Raw genomic sequence first — 21,074 nt, 5'->3', positions numbered from 1 at the left:
ATAGAATCGTAGAGTTGGAAGGGACCTCCTGGGCCATCTGGTCCAACCCCCTGCTCAAAGCAGGATTCGCTAAATCATCCCAGTCAGATGTCTGTCCAGCCTCTGTTTGAAGACTTCCATTGAAGGAGAACTCACCACTTCTCGTGGCAGCCTGTTCCACTCATTGATCACTCTGACTGTCAAAAAGTTTTTTCTAATATCTAATCTGTGTCTCCTCCCATTCAGTTTCATCCCATTGCTTCTAGTCTTTCCTTGTGCAAATGAGAATAAAGTTGATCCTTCTACAATGTGACAGCCCTTTAGATATTTGTAGACAGCAATTAAGTCTCCTCTCAGTCTTCTCTTTTGCAAACTAAACATTCCCAAATCCTGCAACCTTTCCTCATAAGACAGGGTTTGCAGACCGGTCACCATTCTGGTCGCTCTTTTCTGAACTTGCTCCAGTTTGTTGATGTCTTTTTTAAAATGTGGTGCCCAAAACTGGACACAATATTCCAGATGAGGTCTGACCAAAGAGGAGTAGAGGGAAATAATGACTTCACGTGATCTAGACTGTATGCTTCTGTTAATACATCCTAGAACTGCATTTGCCTTTTTTGCTGCTGCATCACACTGTTGACTCATATTCAGTCTGTGATCTATTAGTATACCCAAGTCTTTTTCACATGTGCTGTCACTTAGCCCTATTCCTTCCATTCTATATATGCTTTTTTCATTTTTATTGCCCAGATGTAGTACTTTGCATTTCTCCCTGTTAAAAACCATTCTGTTAGTTACTGCCCACTTCTCCAGTTTATTTAAATCTTTTTGAATCCTCTCTCTCTCTTCTCTAGTATTAGCTATCCCTCCTAGCTTTGTGTCATCAGCAAATTTAATCAGTTTACCCTCAATTCCTTCATCTAAATCGTTGATAAAGATGTTGAACAATACAGGGCCTAGGACAGAGCCCTGTGGTACCCCACTTGAGACATTCTTCCAACTGGATGTGCAGCCATTTACGACCACTCTTTGGGTCCGATCACTAAGCCAGCTATGAATCCACCTAACAGTTGCCTTGTCCATTCCATACTTAGTCATTTTTTCAATAAGGATTGTATGAGAGACTTTGTCAAATGCTTTGCTGAAGTCAAGATATACTATATCTACAGCATTTCCTTGATCCACCCAATCAGTGATACCGTCATAGAAGGAAATTAAGTTAGTCTGACATGACTTATTAGTTACAAACCCATGCTGACTCTGTTTGATCACTTCATTCTTATCCAGGTATTGACTTACATGTTGTTTAATAATTTGTTCAAAGATCTTTCCTGGTATAGAAGTCAGACTCACCGGCCTATAGTTGCCTGGGTCCACCTTCTTCCCCTTTTTGAAGATAGGAACAACATTTGCTCTTCTCCAGTCTTCTGGCACTTCTCCTGTTCTCCAAGAATTTTCAAAGATTATGGAGAGTGGTTCAGAAATTTCTTCTGCTATCTCCTTCAGTACTCTGGGGTGTAATTCATCTGGACCTGGAGACTTGAATTCATTTAGGTTAGCTAAGTGTTTCCTCACTATCTTTCTGTTTATAGATATCCTGGATTCTTCTATTCCCTTAATAGGACAGTGAATAACAGTTGGTGTTACATTTCCTTTCTGAGAGAAAACAGATGTAAAATAGGAATGTAAAAGTTCAGCCTTCTCAACATCCTGTCTTACCATTTCATCATTTTCATCCTGTAAAAATCCTATAGCATCTTTGACTTTTCTTTTACTTTTGACATATCCCCAAAATCCTTTATTATTGCTTTTGACATCTCTTGCAAGCCTCAATTCATTTTCAGCTTTAGCTAATCTGATTTGTGCCCTGCAGATTCTGCAGACAGCATTATATTCTTCTTTAGATATGCCTCCCTCTTTCCATTTTATAAACATTTTTTTCTTCCTTTTTAGCATGTGCTTAAGTTCTGTGTTCATCCATCCTGGTTTCCTTAAATGCTTCCTATTCTTCCCTCTTTTCGGAATTGTTAACAACTGTGCTTTGAGAATTTCATTTTTCAAGATTTCCCATCCTTCCTGGACATTTTTGTCTTTAAGGATATCCAGCCATTGGATCCCTCCAATTATCTTTCTGAATCCCTTAAAATCTGCCTTTCTGAAATCTAACCTTGACGTCTGAGTCTTCACAGGTCTTCCGCCTCTAGTTATCCAAAATTCTAAAATAGCATGGTCGCTACCTCCTAGGGTTCCAGCCACTTTTACCTCCTCAACCATTTCCTCCCTGTTTATAAGGATTAGATCCAAGGTAGCAGTTCCCCTTGTTTTCTCCCCTACCTTTTGGAAGATAAAGTTGTCAGCAAGAGAGGATAAGAATTTCCTTGACCTGTTAGTTTTGCCTGAGAGAGATTCCCAACAAATGTCTGGATAGTTGAAATCTCCCATGACAACTATGTCATATTTTTTGGAGAACTTGGCCATTTGATGCATAAAGAGTTCATCCATATCTTCAGCTTGCACAGGCGGCCTGTAGTAAATGCCTACAATGGTGTCCTTTCCATTGTTCTGTCCTTGTATTCTTATCCAAACAGTTTCCACAGAACTCCCAGTCTCTGAAGCTTCAATCTCTGTGCAGATATACGCGTTTCTAACATACAATGCAACACCCCCTCCTCGTTTATCAAGTCTGTTTCTTGCAAATAAGTTGTATCCTTCTAGTCTTGTATTCCAATCATGTGTATCGTCCCACCAAGTTTCAGTGATTCCAATGACATCATATTTCTTTTCCTGTGTTAGTAGTTCCAATTCTCCTTGTTTGTTGCCCATGCTTTGTGCATTAGTATAGAAACATTTTAGTTTGTGATTGGTTTCTCTTTCTCCAATATTTTTATTAATTAGATTCTTTCGTCTTTGTTCTTCCTTTCCACTTCTATTAGCAGAGTTCTCAATAGCATTTGTCAGGTGTATGGCTTTTTCTGGTCTTTTGCTTCCCTTCCCATGTTGTTCTAGTTTAAAGCTCTCCTTACAAGTGTAGCAAGGTGACTTCCAAATACATGCTTTCCAGTCTTCGTAAGGTGCACCCCATCTCTAGCAAGTAGTCCATCGTATAAGTAGTTCACTCCGTGATCCAGAAATCCAAATCGTTGCTGACGGCACCTGAGACTCAGCAGTTGGTCGTACCGTCGACCAGGGAAGACACAGTGAAGCGGGTAGCTGTCCTGAGGGATATGCATCTACAATGTCTCCGCACAAAACAGCTGATCATGTTGAGTAATATGAAAACCGTTCGATGTGTGGAGCTTGTGAGGGAGGCTAAAAATCGGCTGTGCTTTGTGGAAGATGTAATTCCGGTACCCAGACATCTGGTGGTGAAAGTGATTGGAAGGCTTGGAAAAGTGTTGCAAGAGCTTGTGAATAAATCCAGTGTGGCGACAGTGAGGATCCCACCTGATGGTGAAATTCAGGCAGCTGGTGAATATGGCATGGTTCCATTCATTGTTGTTGGCTCCGTGGAAGCCTTAGGAACATCCGAATGCTCCTTGAATATTGGGTAACGTACATGAGGGAGATAGAGCAGCTAAGGCTGGACCGACTGCAGATTAATAAACATATGCAGCACATGAAATGATGGCTGCCTTCAACCCGAGGTATAAGGACCAGAAGGGACCCTCCAAATACAGAAATGGCTGGTAGCCGAAGACTTTCAGCAAGACAAGAACATTGAGAATCTGCAAGTGGCAGTTCTATTCTCAGTAAGAGACTGAGAGACCTGGACAGTAGCCCCTGTGATGTACTAGATGGGTCAGACTCAGACCAGACAGTGGGCTCGAATGTAAGTGGGACTTATGACCGCATCAACCGGGGGTGCTGGCCACGGAGAGAAAAGTCGGGTGACGGGGCGTACTGGAAAAGTGTGGAGACTAAAAAGGGCCTGGTGACACAGACAGACTGTCACTTGAGGGCCAAAGCCCAAGGCCGATATACTGACCGCTGGGGGTGGGGGAGGCCTTACAAAGATGTGATGCTGAATGATGCCCAAAATAGACTGAGACGGTCCTCTCGACTTGTAGGGCAAGGTGACTGTGGGTACCCAGTCTTGAGGCACCTAGTGTGTGACAAATGATCAACTCCACAAGTTTGAACAGGGGGAGGGTATGTGATGCAGTAACCTCTGTTACAGCTAGGGGACGCTGTGTGTACACTTCAGGATGCGCGTAGAGGCATAATTATGATGGTGAATTAGGGACTGATATTATTGTAAATGGCTGGTATGTGTCGTAGAGGTTCTCTGCGCTGTAAGCCCAAAATGATATGGTTATGCTGGGACTTATAGTTCCACAAATGTTTGTTGTGTTTACGTATAAGGGGGGCTTATAGGATTAGTCAGAGAGATGGCGGGAATTGACTAACCTCACATGCACCGTCCATCCATGTGGGTGGTTACAACCATATAATGTGACTGAGGTCTGGTCACACGGTCAGAGTGGGTGTACCTAAATGGGTCAGAGTGCTAGGTCCTGGAAGGTCTGTGTTGGAAGATTCTGGGAGTAGGATCGGATTCCTGGAGCACGTGGTGAGACCTTGGACCTGGAGGCCGGTGTGTTGGGAGATCCTGGGACTAGGATCGGAGCCCTGAATGGCACCCGGTGAGGCGCTGGACCTGTTGGCCTGGGTGTTGGACGAATGTCCTGAATAGCACCCGGACAGGCCACGTGTGTTTGCGGAGTCTGTGAAGGCACTGCGTTTGAGGGAGCTACCTTCCGTTTGAGGACCTGGACTGTCAGTAGTGCACTGAACACAATGACGATGATCCCAGTTCGGCAGCTTCCCCAGGAGCCAGGACTGACAGGAGGTCAGTCTGTGGAGCAGGAGCTCCTGAGAGGTAACCCTGGGCATGGGGAAAAAACTGTGAGCACTGGCAAAGGTCAGTTATTGAACTGTGAGGTCACCTGGTGACTGGAGAAAGTCAGGCGGGACTAGTGAATGCATGGTAAAGCTTATGTGATAAAGTAATGGACTATATGTAAGCTGGTGATGTGCAACCTAGCTTACAGCACGGTTAATGGCGCTTAAATAAACCGTATGGACTGTTTTGTGTGAAAAACTCGTGCTTGACTACGTTATTCCGCTGCCAAGCTAGTGTTCCTCAACTCACACAGTAGGCGCTACACCACAATAATATATATATATATATATATATATATATATATATATGTACACTGCTCAAAAAAATAAAGGGAACACAGAACATAACTCCAAGTAAATCAAACTTCTGTGAAATCAAACTGTCCACTTAGGAAGCAACACTGATTGACAATCAATTTCACATGCTGTTGTGCAAATGGAATAGACAACAGATGGAAATTATTGGAAATTACCAAGACACCCTCAATAAAGGAGTGATTCTGCAGGTGGGGACCACAGACCACATCTCAGTACCAATGCTTTCTGGCTGATGTTTTGGTTACTTTTGAATGTTGGTTGTGCTTTCACACTCGTGGTAGAATGAGATAGACTCTACAACCCACACAAGTGGCTCATGTAGTGCAGCTCATCCAGGATGTCACATCAATGCGAGCTGTGGCAAGAAGGCTTGCTGTGTCTGTCAGAGTAGTGTCCAGAGGCTGAAGGTGCTACCAGGAGACAGGCCAGTACACCAGGAGACATGGAGGGGGCCGTAGGAGGGCAACAACCCAGCAGCAGAACTGCTACCTCGGCCTTTGTGCAAGGAGGAACAGGAGGAGCACTGCCAGAGCCCTGCAAAATGACCTCCAGAAGGCCACAAATGGAGCAATGTATATATATATATATATATATATATATATATACAGTATATATACACACACACATACACACACGCATCTATTCTATGTGTATACTGTACATGTATTCTATCTTTTGTATTCTAACATGTCAGTGTGATTTTACTGTATAGCCGCATATGAATTGCCGGCTTTTCGAAGGACACCGGTGCATAAAAATCGGACATCACTGGTACGAGTGCTATCCGATTTTTTTTTCCTCACACTCATTGACTTGCATTGGCGAGTCTCGTCCGAGAATAGCAACAATACACAGCATGCTGCAATTTTTTTTATCATAATATAATAACAAAGGTATATAGCAGCATCATCTATATTCCAAAAATGAGTTCAGCTGCTGCAAATCCAGGACCATTATAGGATCAATCGCTATGTAATGTATTTATAAGCAGAAATGTGGAAACCACAAAATATGACCAGAAGATCCTTAATTTAGCAAAAATGGTATCAATCTTTATTAAAGTGACAAGAACGGGGTAACAGTGAAGGAACATGTGCAAAAATAAGCAAAAAAGTGCAATAGTGCAAAAGGACGTGCAGACCTAACCACGACCAAGGGATGCTTTATAGATAATATATGCCACAATTCTGAGTGCAAACAATTATGACTAGCACCCTAAGGTAAACTGCCATGTTGTGTTAAGGGAACACATAAAAATCAAAACCCTGACGAAGGAGTGTTCCTCCGAAACGCGCGTCGGGGTGACGTGCTGACCGCCTGGCCTGCTGGAATCACAACTGCCTGAGGTAATATTATCCCGCGGCGGACTACTGATGTATGGGGGATGGGACTTTTTATCTCCCCTAGGGGTGACTTAGTGCTTCATCGCTATTACTATTCTATACCGCTGTGTATCCTCTGTTAAGCAGGCATGGTTGCCTTTATATGGACGGGTATTTTGAGGCTGCTGTTATTAGGTGTGGATTAATAGGCCGTATTTTGGCCATGCCACTTGCTATTGTTAAGGGCACATGTAAGGTATTTTCTATTTACATTTATCCTGGTTTACATATCAGCCTCAGAATATGGCCGCCTCGAGTGCACCTTAAGGGAATCTCGTATGCACTATTGTGCTGGTGATTTGATTTTTGTGTGTTCCCTTAACACATCATGGCAGTTTACCTTAGGGTGCTAGTCATAATTGTTTGCACTCAGAATTGTGGTATATATTATCTATAAAGCATCCCTTGGCCGTGGTTAGGTCTGCACATCCTTTTGCACTATTGCACTTTTTTGCTTATTTTTGCACATTCCTTCATTGTTACCCCGTTCTTGTCACTTTAATAAAGATTGATACCATTTTTGCTAAATTAAGGATCTTCTGGTTGTATTTTGTGGTTTCCACATTTCTGCTTTTTTCAGTCCACTTTCGGCTGAGAAAAAAAAATCGCAAATGAGATGTCACCTATTGAATAACATTGGTCCGAGTGCAATACGATTTTTTTATTGGATTGCACTGGTCTGTATTTCTCGCCAGTAACTATGAGCCCTTAGGCAGTGTATAGCTGTGTTTGTTATTTTTAAATAAAAATTGAAAATGGTGTTTTGTTTTATTTCTAATATAGGACTTTATTCTGGCTGTGTCTTTACTTACCATACAACTATAAGATTAGTAATGGATACTGTATGTGTCTTATAGACATCTCTTCTTTAATAACCCGTGGGCTTGAAGTCATCTGACAATAGAAAGTTGACATCAAACCCACAAATATGAACCCCACTTGCCACTGCTACAGAGGTAGAGACAGGCAATGTGACAGAATTAGTGCATCTAATAGAAGAGCCTTTTCTTGGTGATTGTGGGCTGCTATTCTTAGGCTGGGGGGGTTAATATCCATGGTCCCCTACAAGCTTGAGAATAATAGCCCCCAGCTGTCAGCTTTAGCAAGGCTAGTTGTCAAAAACATGGGGGGAATGGGTGTACCGCATGCTGTTTTTTGGAATTATTTAAATAATTAAAAATACAGCATAGGGACCCCTCTATTCTGGATAACCAGCCTTGCTGACACTAACAGCTGGGGGTTGTATCCCCAGCTGTCAGTTTTACCTGGCTGTTTATCAAAAACTAGATGGTGGCCCGATTCTATCGCATCGGGTATTCTAGAGTCTCTGTTAAAATAAAAAATAGTGATATACTCACCTCCCGACGGCCCCCGGGCTCTTTCTCTCTCACCACGCTCCCGGCATCTTCCAGTCCCAGTAATGCTTTTCGTGAAACACCGCTGATGACGTCGTGCTCTCGCGAGAGTGACGTCATCTCCAGCCCTTCTCGCTAAGCATTACTGGGACCGGAAGAGCATGGTGAGAGGCGAGAAAGAGTCCAGGGGCCGTAGGAAGGTGAGTATATAACTATTTTTATAACTATTTTTTATTTTAACAGAGACTCTAGAATACCCGATGTGATAGAATCGGGCCACCATCTAGTGTATTATACTCCTGTTACACCCAGGGCTGCTGTCAGTTTTCTGCTGTTACCTAATGTATTGTATGCAAGTTACACCCAGAGCTGCAGTCACTGTTCTGCTGTTATCTAATGTATTGTAGTCCAGTTACACCCAGAGCTTCAGTCACCGTTCTGCTCTTACCTAATGTATTATACTCCTGTTACAGCCAGAGCTTCAGTCACTGTTCAGACCTTACCAAATGTATTGTACTCAAGTTACACCCAGAGCTGCAGTCACTGTTCTGCTTTTACCTAATGTATTATACTCCTGTTACAGCCAGAGCTGCAGTCACTGTTCAGATCTTACCTAATGTATTGTACTCCAGTTACACCCAGAGCTGCAGTCACTTTTCTGCTGTTACCTAATGTATTGTACGCAAGTTACACCCAGAGCTGCTGTCACTGTTCTGCTGTTACCTAATGTATTGTACTCCAGAATATGTACAGGACTGTGCTTATGTAATGAGCAACGCAGCAGTGATGCCTTTAACGGCTGTAATGTGCCTGTACAATAAGCAATGCAGCCGTGTTGCCGCGACGACTAAGCAACTGTCGCTGATTGGTCGTGGCCTAACTGCAAGGCGGGATTTCCATTACAGACAGACAGACAGACAGACAGAATTAGACAATTATATAGTAGATACAGGGGAACCCACGCCATGTGTGTGATGCAAGTATTACACTCACATACATACGGACACCGATATATCCGGTACTGTTGTTTCGGCTACCAGAAATATCAGGACGTGTGAAACAGTCCTTACACCTTCATGGCAGATTCCTGATTAATTGCTGTAAAGAAGAAAGCGCTATTTTTTTCCTGTAACATGACAGGCAACATAATGAAAACCACACTGACTCCCATTACAATCACTGAGGCATCACAGCATGGATCCAACATTGTCATCGTTTTCTTATTTCTGTCCCTATGAAGGATCAGAAAAAATAAAAATGTGAAGGAAGCAGATAAGAACGACAATTTTGGGGTAATGGCGCCATCTAGCGTTCGTTTATGTGTACTGAGAATGTGCAGAGAAACTGAGATTCAAAGCACTTTGTAAATTAGCGGTGAATCACACTAAAGGCGTGGAAATGTATTCCAATTGTTTGACACCCCCCCAGTGCTCTTCCTGTCTAATTTGCATGTGGGTATAAAACTTGATTTCTCAGCGTATTACTACAAAACAGACACCATGTGTATTGTGGTACTGACGCCTCTGCAGCCATAACTCTAGTCTTAGTAGACATCCTCCCTCTGTCTCTAGCTCACCAGCTAGGAAGACAGAATCTGTGTGTGTGAGAAAAGAAAAGGACGAGATGGTTCTGGACCGGCACCACACTTCCAATGTCAGCGCTCTGTCCCTTGGTAGTCATGTGAGAAAGTTCCACAAGACCGCTGCAAGCAATTTGCGGCCATGGATGGGCTGCACCTTCACTATTCCATCAGAGCGGAAACTCTGTAGTAAAGGTTGGAGCTCATCATTCTCACCAGTTTTCCCCTTTGCAGCATCTACCTGTAATTTGCAATCCACTATTTGCTGGAGCCAGACAGGAGACTTGCCATAGCGATATCACCCATACACAGCACAGAGATGGAAGTTCTTGCTCTTCAGTCACTTTTTAGCTTACAGAGACAAGCTGCAACAACATGGAGGACATTATACAGCAGAGCTGAGCTGTCTTGATCTGAATCAACCTCTGATGCGAGGCAAGTCACTTGTTACAAAGCTCTGCACCATGTTTATCTGTCTGTCTCCATCTGTTCCCTTTTCCCTGTTGCTCACTCCTTCTTCCCTTTCCATAGGGGATAATACGATGGGTCACATAACACCTACAGTCTGTCTACTCTAAGCAAAAGAGACTTGAGCTGCTTTTTCATAGTGAGTTTAGGAGGCAGGGGGGAGAGGAAGAAGTGTCTGATAAGTGAGGAAAGAAGTTGATGTATCTGATAAGACATTGCATAAATCAATAGTGCAGGCAATTTTTTGCAAAGTTTTTGGAAAGTACAGTCTATTTTAATCAATGCATAGTAAAAAATTACCTTTTTCAAATTCTCAGCTTGCTGCCAGTGAACAGAAATATAGAATATGTATTAAAAATAAAAGCGGTTTATTATCGCAAATATAATACATGAAAAATATGAACAGGAATTACCAGAATCAACTATGTAATCATCTACACAGCTAAGTAAAAGAAATACCCAATCCAATATAGACAAAGGGATTTATCCATTGTGTTCATCCTGAGTAGCGCTGTTAGTTATGAGTCCCGGGCTATGGTGACAATTTTTTTTTCATTTTTGTAGTGTTTATTTGGTGTAAAATTGGAAAGAGCAGTAGTCAGTCATTTTCATATTTACTAACCTTTCCTAGTTTATACATTGCTTGATTTAAAACAAATCTATGTGGATGTGAATCAGAATTTCTTATAAATATTGGGTAATGCTGCTTTTCAGTGCACTATTAGAAAACCGACCCTAGAGGGCGTTCCAACTACAGGATAAATTATTCATTTCAAGTTTGTGTGCCGATGTGACCACCAGGGGGTACTGGCACAATACTGGCCCCTCATCTCTTATAGCTCATAAGATGTAGGTTTTTTAGGCACCATTTTCACATGCACTTAAGTAAGTGTTGAATTTATATTAACTTTTTTTGGGTGAAGTGCAGAAAAAGAAAATTAAACTGCCAATTTTTATTAAAGGTACCTACCGATCACGGTAAATAAAGTGTTCAAAATATTGTACAGGTTGCTACAATTTCGAAGATACCAAATATGCCTATGTCATTTATAGTTTTATGTAAAAACATGATTTTAATTGCTTTTGCACCATTATTTTAAGTACAGTAACTTTATGGGGAAAAAAATCTGATTTTTCTACTTTTTTCTTTTACTTTAATTAACTGGTGTATAGATATGTATCTGTATGTACCAGTACAGTATGCCTTTAAGGAAGAAGAATATTATTTTGATCTTTGGGCAGAAAAAAACCTCTCATATAGATGTCAGAGCAGCCTTTGCCCCATTGTCAGTGTTTCTTTCTTTTGCATTCCAGGTCAGAAGATTAATTCCTGGAATGATCAATTATAAGAAAGAGTGAAGAATTAATTCATTTTTAATTAAATCTACTGAGTACAAAGTATCAAGGACAGTGTTCTCTTTTTCCTGACCCTAGAGGAAAATAATCTGCACAGGGAGATGACAACAGTATCCTGTGTCAGAAACCTCACAGCAATACAACAGTGAAAAGTTGCACTTAATGTTATGACTCAGATCATTTCTTGGCTTGATTCCCTTCCCCCCATGGACCCCTGAAATTAAGGTTAGGGCTCCAACATGTAGCATACTTGTCTATAGATGTATGGTGCACATTAAATTGACCATGATCATCACAAGTCCCATTGCTGAGGTTGTCCAATCAGATAATTTCCATCAAGGTTCAGTTCTTCTCATGTTCTAGAACATTCAGGTTCTCTGGAAAACTCTTTCTACACATGGGATAAAATAATGTCCACACAGTGTATCTTAGATAGAGCAATCATACGATGAGCCTCACCACATCAGATGGCCAGACAAAGTCTGTTGGGTTATAAGTCAACATACAATGCCACTCTCTAAGTAGGGATCACCTACTACATGAATGACTTTCACATGATTTCCCTTGACTTTAAATGTATCTGGGACTTGTTCAGTTTTACACACAAGTTTTAGTAGTTCCTGGGCTATGATGGAGGATTCTGTCCTCATGGGCACCTCTTTTTCTTGAGGTGTTATCTCCGTTAGATAGACGTTGCCAGACACAAGGCTTGTAGTAGGTCTTAGTATTGTGCAGTATGGGAAGTGTCCACGTCTCTGAGTTATGACTGACACAGAAAAGATCCCTGAGGTTCTTATGTTACTACTGTTCCTCATGTCTCTGTGGGTTTGGACTTTTGTGACTTGTCTAATGACAGAATGACCTTGGCTTTGCCTTGATAGAAGAGCAACTACATTCTTGGAGAAGCACACAAGAGTCTGGGTTGCATGTTCCTTGGCCACAGCCAACACAGTGATGGTCTCCTCTTGGCTCTTGTCTAATGTCTCTAAAGTCTGCTGGGTAGACCGAGGCTGGATGTAGAGGAGGGGATGGAAAAGAACCTCATTTCTGGAAAAATTACCTAATTTTCTGAAAGGAACAAAGGCCGTGCCAGTCTGGGACAACAAAGGAAGGACAGAGACGAAAATAAGGAGCAGTGCAGCGGCCAGACTGATGGAAGGAAAGAAATCTGAGTCTTCAGGAGTCAAGGCTCTTGATGGAGAAGGGTTTGGATATCCTTCTTGATTGACTACTTGGTGAACCTTCTCAGATTCTGTATTCGGGATATGGTGGCGGTTGTGTGCCATCTTGTCTGCATCTGAGGAGACAAAATATAAGAAACTAAGCTTAAAGGGGAACAGTGCGGACAATATGATAGACCCATATTGCTATTTGTACCCATAGAAAGACAACAATATTGTAAGAGCATTTCAGTGTGTCACACAATGGAACCTTGTAACTTGGGGTGTCAGCACATGCCTTGGGGTATAATTTATAGGAAGGATTCCTTTACAAGGGGACATGTTTCTCAATAGCCATGTCTCTTTTACGCCCCCTTCAATCCTTCTTCATGTCCCCTAAATGTACATTTGGGCACCAGAGATTTGTCATGAGACGGAACATCCTGATTGTTACGCACAAGAAACCTTGAAGTGCTCTGTGGGAGGCTCAGTGTGCCCTCAGTATATCTGCCAACTCAATGTCTGGGAAGTCTCCCCTTTTTCTGAGAGAATCCATAACTTTCAGGGAGTGTTGGCAATAAGGAAATTGCACTTTCTACCCATCCATTCTACAGGATAGTCGGGTGCCTGAGGCCACTTTGCGGCACGGACCCATGTGTGCGGTAAGAGTAATCAGTTTGCATAAAATGTTATGATAAGAATCTAAAAATAGGACTTTCCTTAATCAGGGGACTCATTATCATTGCCACGAGGAGACGGAGAGGCAAGTTACAGCACAGACCTCAGGAATGTCTGTCATTTCCCCTTAAAAAAAAAAATGAAAAAAGAATAAGGCTGAGTTCACACGTGGCGTTTTTTTCGCGTTTTCGCGGCGGTTTTAACCGCACGATTTTGCCGCGAAAACGCGAAAAATAAGCATCCCATGCATTCCTATGGGATTCCGCAATTCTGTGCTAATGCTGCGGTTTTTACCGCGGCGGAATCGCTTCGCGGTAAAAAACGCAGCATGCTCATTAATTTGCGGAATCGCGGCGATCCCGCACCCATAGGAATGCATTGTTCCGCTTACTTCCCGCATATGGCTGTGCCCACCATGCGGAAAGTAAGCAGAACAATTGCGGATGGTACCCACGGTCCGGAGGAGAGGAGACTGTCCTCCGGGCTTTGGGTACCATATCCCTGTAAAAAATAGAATTTAAAATAAAAAATATTGTTATTCTTACCTTCCGGCGTCCCGCGCAGGCTTCCTGCCTCTCTCCACGCTCCCGGTCCCAGTAAGCCTTTGCGAAAATGCCCGCGATGGCGTCCGTTCTCGCGGGATCGCGAAGTCTCGCGGTCATTCGCGCGACGTCATCGCGAATTACCGCGAGACATCGCGATCCCGCGAGATCGGACGTCAACGCGGGCATTTTCGCAAAGGATTACTGGGAACGGATGCAAGGGACGTCGGAAGGTAAGAATAACACCATTTTTTATTTTTTTTTTACATTTTATCTTTTACTACTGATGCTGCATAGGCGGCCTCAGTAGTAAAAAGTTGGTCACACTCGTCAAACACTGTGTTTGCCGAGTGTGACCAACCTGTCAATCAGTTCTCCAAGCGATGCTACAGATCGCTTGGAAAACGCTAGCATTTTGCAAGCTAAATACGCTTGTAAAATGCTAGTTTTTCCGCGGGAAAATCGCAGGAATTTAAAATGCGATTTTCCCGTGGAATGGAATTCCGGAATTCTCGCGGTAATTTCCGCGAGAGTTCCGGTATGTGTGCACTTAGCCTAAAAATTCTAAAATCAGTTAGCTAGAAAATGTGTGACAACCGCTATGGGAGCTGTAATGTTGGCCTTAGGCCTGTTTCACACTTCAGTTTTTTTCAATCTGTCAAAATCCGCCAAAATTTGAAAATGGCGGATCCGCTTTTCTTGTGGCGAATCCGCCATTTTTTCCCATTGGGATACATTAGTGGCGGATTTTGGAGGATGGTCGTCCGTTGCGTCCGCTATTCGGCGGATCCACCAAATTGCTGGTGGATTCTGTCTGAGGTGGACGGAGCTTGCAATGTTTTTTTGCGCCGTCAAAATGGCGGACGACGGCGGATCCGCCGTCGTCCGCCATGCGGTGGAATGGGCGCCTCTGGGCGGCGGATCCGCCGGGATCCGCTATTTTGCGGAATCCGCTAAATCGCAGTGAGCATGCTCAGAAAAAAAGATACTTTTCCAGACAGTCCCAAAACTATATAAGGTGGGCTAATTATCATTGGGCCCAGACATCCGGCACCAGCCAGACTGAAGGAAGGAGACAGAGCCATCCAGCCAGCAAGCAAGCAAGCTATAAAACCTGCCTACCCAGCTGCAAGACCCCTGGATAGCAAGACCCCTGGATAGCCTGCCTGACATCACCTGCCAAGCACCAAGACAGGATGAAGAGGCCTGCTAGCAAGCCAAAGCCTGCAATTGTGTGAGTATAACTATTTTTGTGGGGCATGTCTGTGTGTCTGTGGCTTGTCTGCCTGTGTGTGTGTGTGTGTGTGTGTGTGTGTGGCCTGTGTGTGTGTGGCCTGTCTGTGTGTGTGGTATGTGTGTGTATGTGTATTTTTATTATGCTTTTTTTCATACTTGTTTTTCTGTTGCATGTTCACTGAATTTTATTTTCATACTACTGTAATTTTATTTAAATATTTGCAATTGTGCTAAACTATTTGTGTGGGGCATGTCTGTGTGTGTGGCCTGTCTGTGTGTCTGTGTGTGGTCTGCCTTCCTGCATGTATGTTTGTGGCCTCCTAGTGTTGCATGTCTGTGTGTGTGTGCATTTTTATTATGCTTTTTTATCATATTTTAATTTTTTTTCTGTTGCATGTGTACTGAATTGCATTTTCATATTTGCAATTGTGGTGTGATTGTGTTGTGTGTTGTATGTGGTGTTTATCTTGTATATCACTGTTTTTTTATTTTTCATTTATTGTGGTATTTCAAATAAAGAGCAGAGTAGCTCCTACTTGTGTAGAAAAAAAAATAAACAAAAAAATTGTAATAAAAACTTTTTAAAAACTAGTATTATTTTAAAACAGGTAAAATTAAGTATGGGTATATGTACAAAAAAGGTACATACAGTGTTGGTTTTTGGTATACAAGTGTGGTTATACTCTCAGTGAGAGTTAGGGAATTTACACCTGAAAACACTTTATACTCTCGGTGAGAGTTGGGGAATTTACACATGAAAACATTAGGTTATACTCTCGGTGAGAGTTGGGGAATTTACACATGAAAACATTAGGTTATACTCTCGGTGAGAGTTGGGGAATTTACACATGAAAACACTTGGTTATACTCTCGGTGAGAGTTGGGGAATTTACACATGAAAACACTTGGTTATACTCTCGGTGAGAGTTGGGGAATTTACACATGAAAAGACTTGGTTATACTCTCGGTGAGAGTTGGGGAATTTACACATGAAAACACTTGGTTAAAATGTTGGTGAGAGTTGAGGAATACAGTCTAGTGAGAGATTCTCAGGGAATTTACACACATGCAAACACTTAAAAGTGTGGGTATACTCAGTTTCAGGGAATTACACACATAAATAACAATGAAGATTTTTTTTTTCTTGCTATGTTATTAAAATTTTCTTTTATACTTGCAGATCAGTTGAGAAAGGACTGCAGAGCCGCAAGCAGCCACACACCGCAACAAACCCTACAGGCCGCAGCATATAACCGCCTAGGAAAGGCCTTCAGTTTTCCCAGTAAGTATAAAGGCCTGAAAGCTTATTTTATCCTTTGTATAGTAGCTTAACAAGTGTCTTTATACTTGCACATCCAGTCAGGAAGGCCGCAGCAGCAGATCCAGCCAGAAGTACCGCAGCCGATCCAGCCAGGAAGGCCGCAGCAGCAGATCCAGCCAAGAAGGCCGCAGCATATAACCGCCTAGGAAAAGACTTCAGTTTTCCCAGTAAGTATAAAGGCCTGAAAGCTTATTTTATCCTTTGTATAGTAGCATAACAAGTGTCTTTATACTTGCAGATCCAGCCAGGAAGGCCGCAGCAGCAGATCCAGCCAGGAAGGCCGCAGCAGAACCGCAAGACAGGCCGCAGGAATGTCTTCTTCTGACAGCTCCCCCTCACATCATCAGCGAACTGAGGTAAATAATGTTTTTTGGGTTTTTTTTTAATCTTAATTTTGGTTTTAGCGTATTTTTCCTTTTTTTTGTTTTTTTAACCCTATATGCATGTATTATGTTTTCTCAGGAAGCTGAAGCTGAGGAGCTGGCAGGAGGAGACATGCAGGGTGGAGAGACGCAAGGAGGGGGCGCGCAGAGTGTAAGTTTAGCACATACAGACATACATAATGCTACACCCAACAAACATTCATCACAGCGCACACACAATAACTACGCATCCATCCAAACCAAAATTTTTTTTTTTTACAGTCTTCACAATCTGGTTCCCGCACTAGAGCGACTCCCAGGACATCCCAGCGTCGTGGAGGTGATGCCTCTGGTGGTCGGCAAACGGTAAGTAACCCTATTGGATAATTGAGTAATGAACATCATGTGTTTGAATAGAATGTAATTTTTTTTTTTTTTCTTCACAGGTTTCACAGCGTGCTCCCCGGAGACCAATCGAGGAGGGTCTCCAAATAGACATGGACGACCTCATCCATGAGGTTGAAACACGGGAGCAGCTGTGGAACATGGGAAACCGTTTGCATGCCGACCAACCGACGGCTCTGGGATGAGGTGTGTTCCGCGGTTGTAGAGAACTGGGAGGAGCGCAATGCGAGGGCCAGGGATTTAGTGCGTTAGTATTACAATTTCAGTAACTTATATTCCAGCATGTGAAGTGTTGAATACTAAACACTTTGTTTTTTTTCTTCACAGGTGACAGGGTTATCACACGGTGGCGGTCGCTCAGGGATCGCTTCAAGAGGGACTTCAACAAGGAGATGCAGGCCCCGAGTGGATCGGGAGGACGCCGGGGAACCCAGTATAAAAACTACAGAGCCCTGGGGTTCCTCCGGTCGACGATGGTGTCCAGAAGGTAAATATTCCACAAACCATTTCTGTAGTACAAATGTTTACATGTTTAACCATTTTTTTTTCAGCACAGTTAAATTAAATATCAATATCTTTAATATATTTTAATATATTTTTTTTCTTTTTTTAGGAACCATCTGCAGCACTCGGGAGCCTGCATCTGAGTTGCCTCCCTCTGGAGTGATCCCTTGTGACCACATCGAGGTATCTGACCCCTCTCTACCTTCCCTCTTGTCTCGTCCCTCTATCCCCTCCACCAGCACTGCAGCAGCAGGGCAGACTTCATCACATGAAGCTGCTGGTGACGACTTATACCCTGTTCCCCAACCCTCAGACACTGCCGCAACATCTCGACCAACGTTTGGTTCTGGCCGGCAGCGTCTGAGGAGTCAGGAAAGGATTACATTGTCTGACTATTTGAGTCTGAACTCATCTGTCCAGCATGGTTTCCACACTTATCTTCTGGGTTGACCATGATCAATCAAAGTATCATGGAACTCAGAAGATACATGGAACAGATGAATTTAGAATCAAACCAGACGCCGAGACATATTTTTTTCAATCCGTTGTTCGGCAAATGGAAGGTTTAAGTACTCACCAACAGATGCGTGTGATGCAAGCCTGTCACAATGCTCTAGTGGAAGTATTGTCAGAAGCATCCCAACCTCCCCCTGTCCATCCTCCCTCCCTCTGTCCATCCTCCCTCTGTCCATCCTTCCCCTGTCTATCCTTCCACCGTCCATCCTTCCCCCGTCCATCCTTCCACCACCATCCATCATACAACCATCCCTCCTCCTACCACTCCCTCTCCTTTCTCTAGTTCCCCATTCCATTCTTCCCAGTACCTTCCTTCCCCATTGCATTATACCCAAATGCCCTCACCATACCCACCCCCACATACACCTTCATGTACCCACAAACCTCGTCTGTCCATCCACTCCCGTCCAAACCTCATGTTTTCAACCCCCCTTCCGCTTCTGATCCTCACCAACTCCCTTCCCAGTCCTCCACCCCCCCCCCCGATGTGGTCAACCCTGTTAACCCCTCCGATAGTATCTCCACCCAACAGTATCAGCATTTGTAATGTTAATTTTGGTTTGTTCAAAAAAAAAATTCTACACAAAATTTTTTTAAAAAAATACCAAAAAAAGGTGTAAAATATATACCAAAAAAAAACAAAGTTTTAAAAAATTTAACCAGAAAAAAGTTAAATTTATAACAAAAAAACCCAAAGTTTTAAAATAAATAACTTTGAAAAATTCCACTAATAAACAATGGGTTTTTTTTCAAAGAACTTTATTGTGTAGTTTCTTTTTTGTTCTTTATTTCTTGGTAAAGGTTCAAAGTACACCGGTGGTGTAAAAGGTAAACAAAACACAACACTTGGTAACATTTCACAGTACACCAGTGGTGTACAAGGTAAAAAAAAAACAACACTTGGTAACACAACACTTGATAACACAACGCTTGGTAACACAACGCTTGGTAACATTTCACAGTGTAAAATGTAAAAAAAAACAACACTTGGTAACACAACGCTTGGTAACCCAACACTTGGTAACATTTCACAGTACACCAGTGGTGTAAAAGGTAAAAAAACACAACACTTATTACCCACAATTGGTATATTAAAAAATAAATTATACCATGTCATCTCGCCAGTCAAGTTTTCCCTCTGGTGTCAGAAAATAATCTGCAAAAGTGTCCCTCATTCTTGCCACTGACCCAGTACTCCGAACAGTTGGCTGCTGATAATCCCACAAGGTGGTTTCAGAAAGATTTTCTTCTATAGAAACAGGTTCCTTTGAAAGTTCAAAGTTGTGCAGGATGACACACGCTTCACCACCTCATCCACAGTCTCTGTTTTCATTTTTATGGCCGTCAACAGGACTCTCCATTTGGCAGTTAAAATGCAAAAAGCGCACTCCACCACTCTTCGTGCTCTGGTCAATCGATAGTTATATATTTTTTTCCGGTGTGTCAATCCACGACTACCATATGGCTTGAGTAGGTGTTTGGAAAGCTGAAAAGCGTGGTCACCAACGCACACAAATGGCATTGGTGGGCCTGTTGTTCCAGGGAGTGGTCTTGGAGGTGGGAAGTCAAAATTGTCTCCATACAAACGACGGCTCATTGCGGACATCTTGAAGACCTGAGAGTCATTTGAACACCCATATGCACCAATGTCTACGGCAATAAATTTGCATTTGGCATCTGCAATGGCCATAAGTACAACGGAGAAGAATTTCTTATAGTTGTAAAATTCAGATCCAGATCCGATGGGTTTCACAATACTTATATGCTTCCCATCCACGGCACCAACGCAATTTGGAAACTGGCAGATTTGTTGAAACTTGTCGGCACTCTCCAGCCACCTCTCCTGTGTTGGCTGTGGGTTGTACTCCTTGTGTACACAATCCCACAATGCCCGGCAGGTCTGTTGGATAATTCCAGAAATAGGTGAAATCCCAAGCCGGAACTGGCAATGGAGGGAGGTGAAGGATTCTCCAGTTGCCAGGAATCTGGTAAAAAAAGGGTAAGAAGTAAAATTAATACAAAATACAAGCCATAACATAACAATAAAATCCTGCAGAATCTGAAACATTTTAAAAAGTAGATAACTTACCGAAGGGTCACCATCAAACGCTCCGCCGGTGATATAGAAAAGCGCATGTAGGTGTCCGGATTTGTCCTTCAACACGCTCCACCAATATCTCGAACAATTCCTGCCTCATGCGCACGTAGTTGAAGAACTTATCAGGGTTATCCTTCAATTCCAGGTATAGTGTAGAAAACACGCCACGGGTAAACCTCCCCACATTGACACCATGGGTGTGTCACAATTTTTTTTACCATTGGGCAGCCATGAGGAGAGACTTGGGAGGAAAGGAGAGCTATTTTTTTAATTATTATTTTAATGTCAGCACGGGCCACAAAACATCCAGCACATGTGCATATGCATAACACACATGGATGTCATCAATGTGACACGCATCGGCGCCAGGGAAGAAGCGTTACAGTAAGCGCTGCTCCCCTGCGCTGGGTGCTGAACACGGCTATTATCATTCTCCCCTGCTTGTGCCGATCGCTGTCATCCCCTCTGCTGGCACTGGAACGCTGCGATCTTGTTTGATCGCAGTGTTCCCGTGGTTAAAGTGCCGGGAGCAGTCTGTGACCTCTCCTGGAACTTAGTGCCGGGTGTCAACTGTGAGAATCAGCTGACACCCTGCCGCGATGGGCCGCACCCCACCCGAGTGCGCGGCCAATCGCTATAAAGTGCTATTCCATCCTTGGGAATTAAGTCCCAGGTCACATTGATGGAATAGTACAGTGGATGGCACAGAGGGGTTAAAGGGGTTGTCCACCTTTGGGGACACTTTTTTTTGTCTTTCTTTTTACATTAATGTCTTTGGGGCTAAAAAATCATTTTTGCTATTGGGTTTCATTAAAAATTTTCCACCTTGTACATTCTATAGCCTTGTATTGTCCATTGATGGCTGCAAAATGAGTTAACCGAGAATCCATCAGTGACCTCAATCAGACTGAAT

The 21,074-nt window shown here is 42.9% G+C and overlaps 1 long non-coding RNA gene across 1 annotated transcript in view; it reads right to left on the bottom strand.

Moving 5' to 3' along the window:
* Positions 1-10,332: 10,332 nt before the first annotated feature.
* Positions 10,333-21,074, bottom strand: part of LOC141046625 (uncharacterized) — a 34,662-nt gene continuing 23,920 nt past the window's right edge. Inside the window, exon 2 of the long non-coding RNA XR_012219623.1 lies at positions 10,333-12,636. This is a non-coding gene — a long non-coding RNA (uncharacterized lncRNA). The remainder of the gene's footprint in view (positions 12,637-21,074) is intronic.

This window comes from Dendrobates tinctorius, unplaced genomic scaffold, assembly GCF_039654945.1.
Source record: "Dendrobates tinctorius isolate UK_male_01 unplaced genomic scaffold, ASM3965494v1 ptg000120l, whole genome shotgun sequence".
NCBI lineage: Eukaryota > Metazoa > Chordata > Amphibia > Anura > Dendrobatidae > Dendrobates > Dendrobates tinctorius.
The sequence above is the reverse complement of the archived record's forward strand: the minus strand, read 5'-3'. Positions and strand labels throughout refer to the sequence as shown.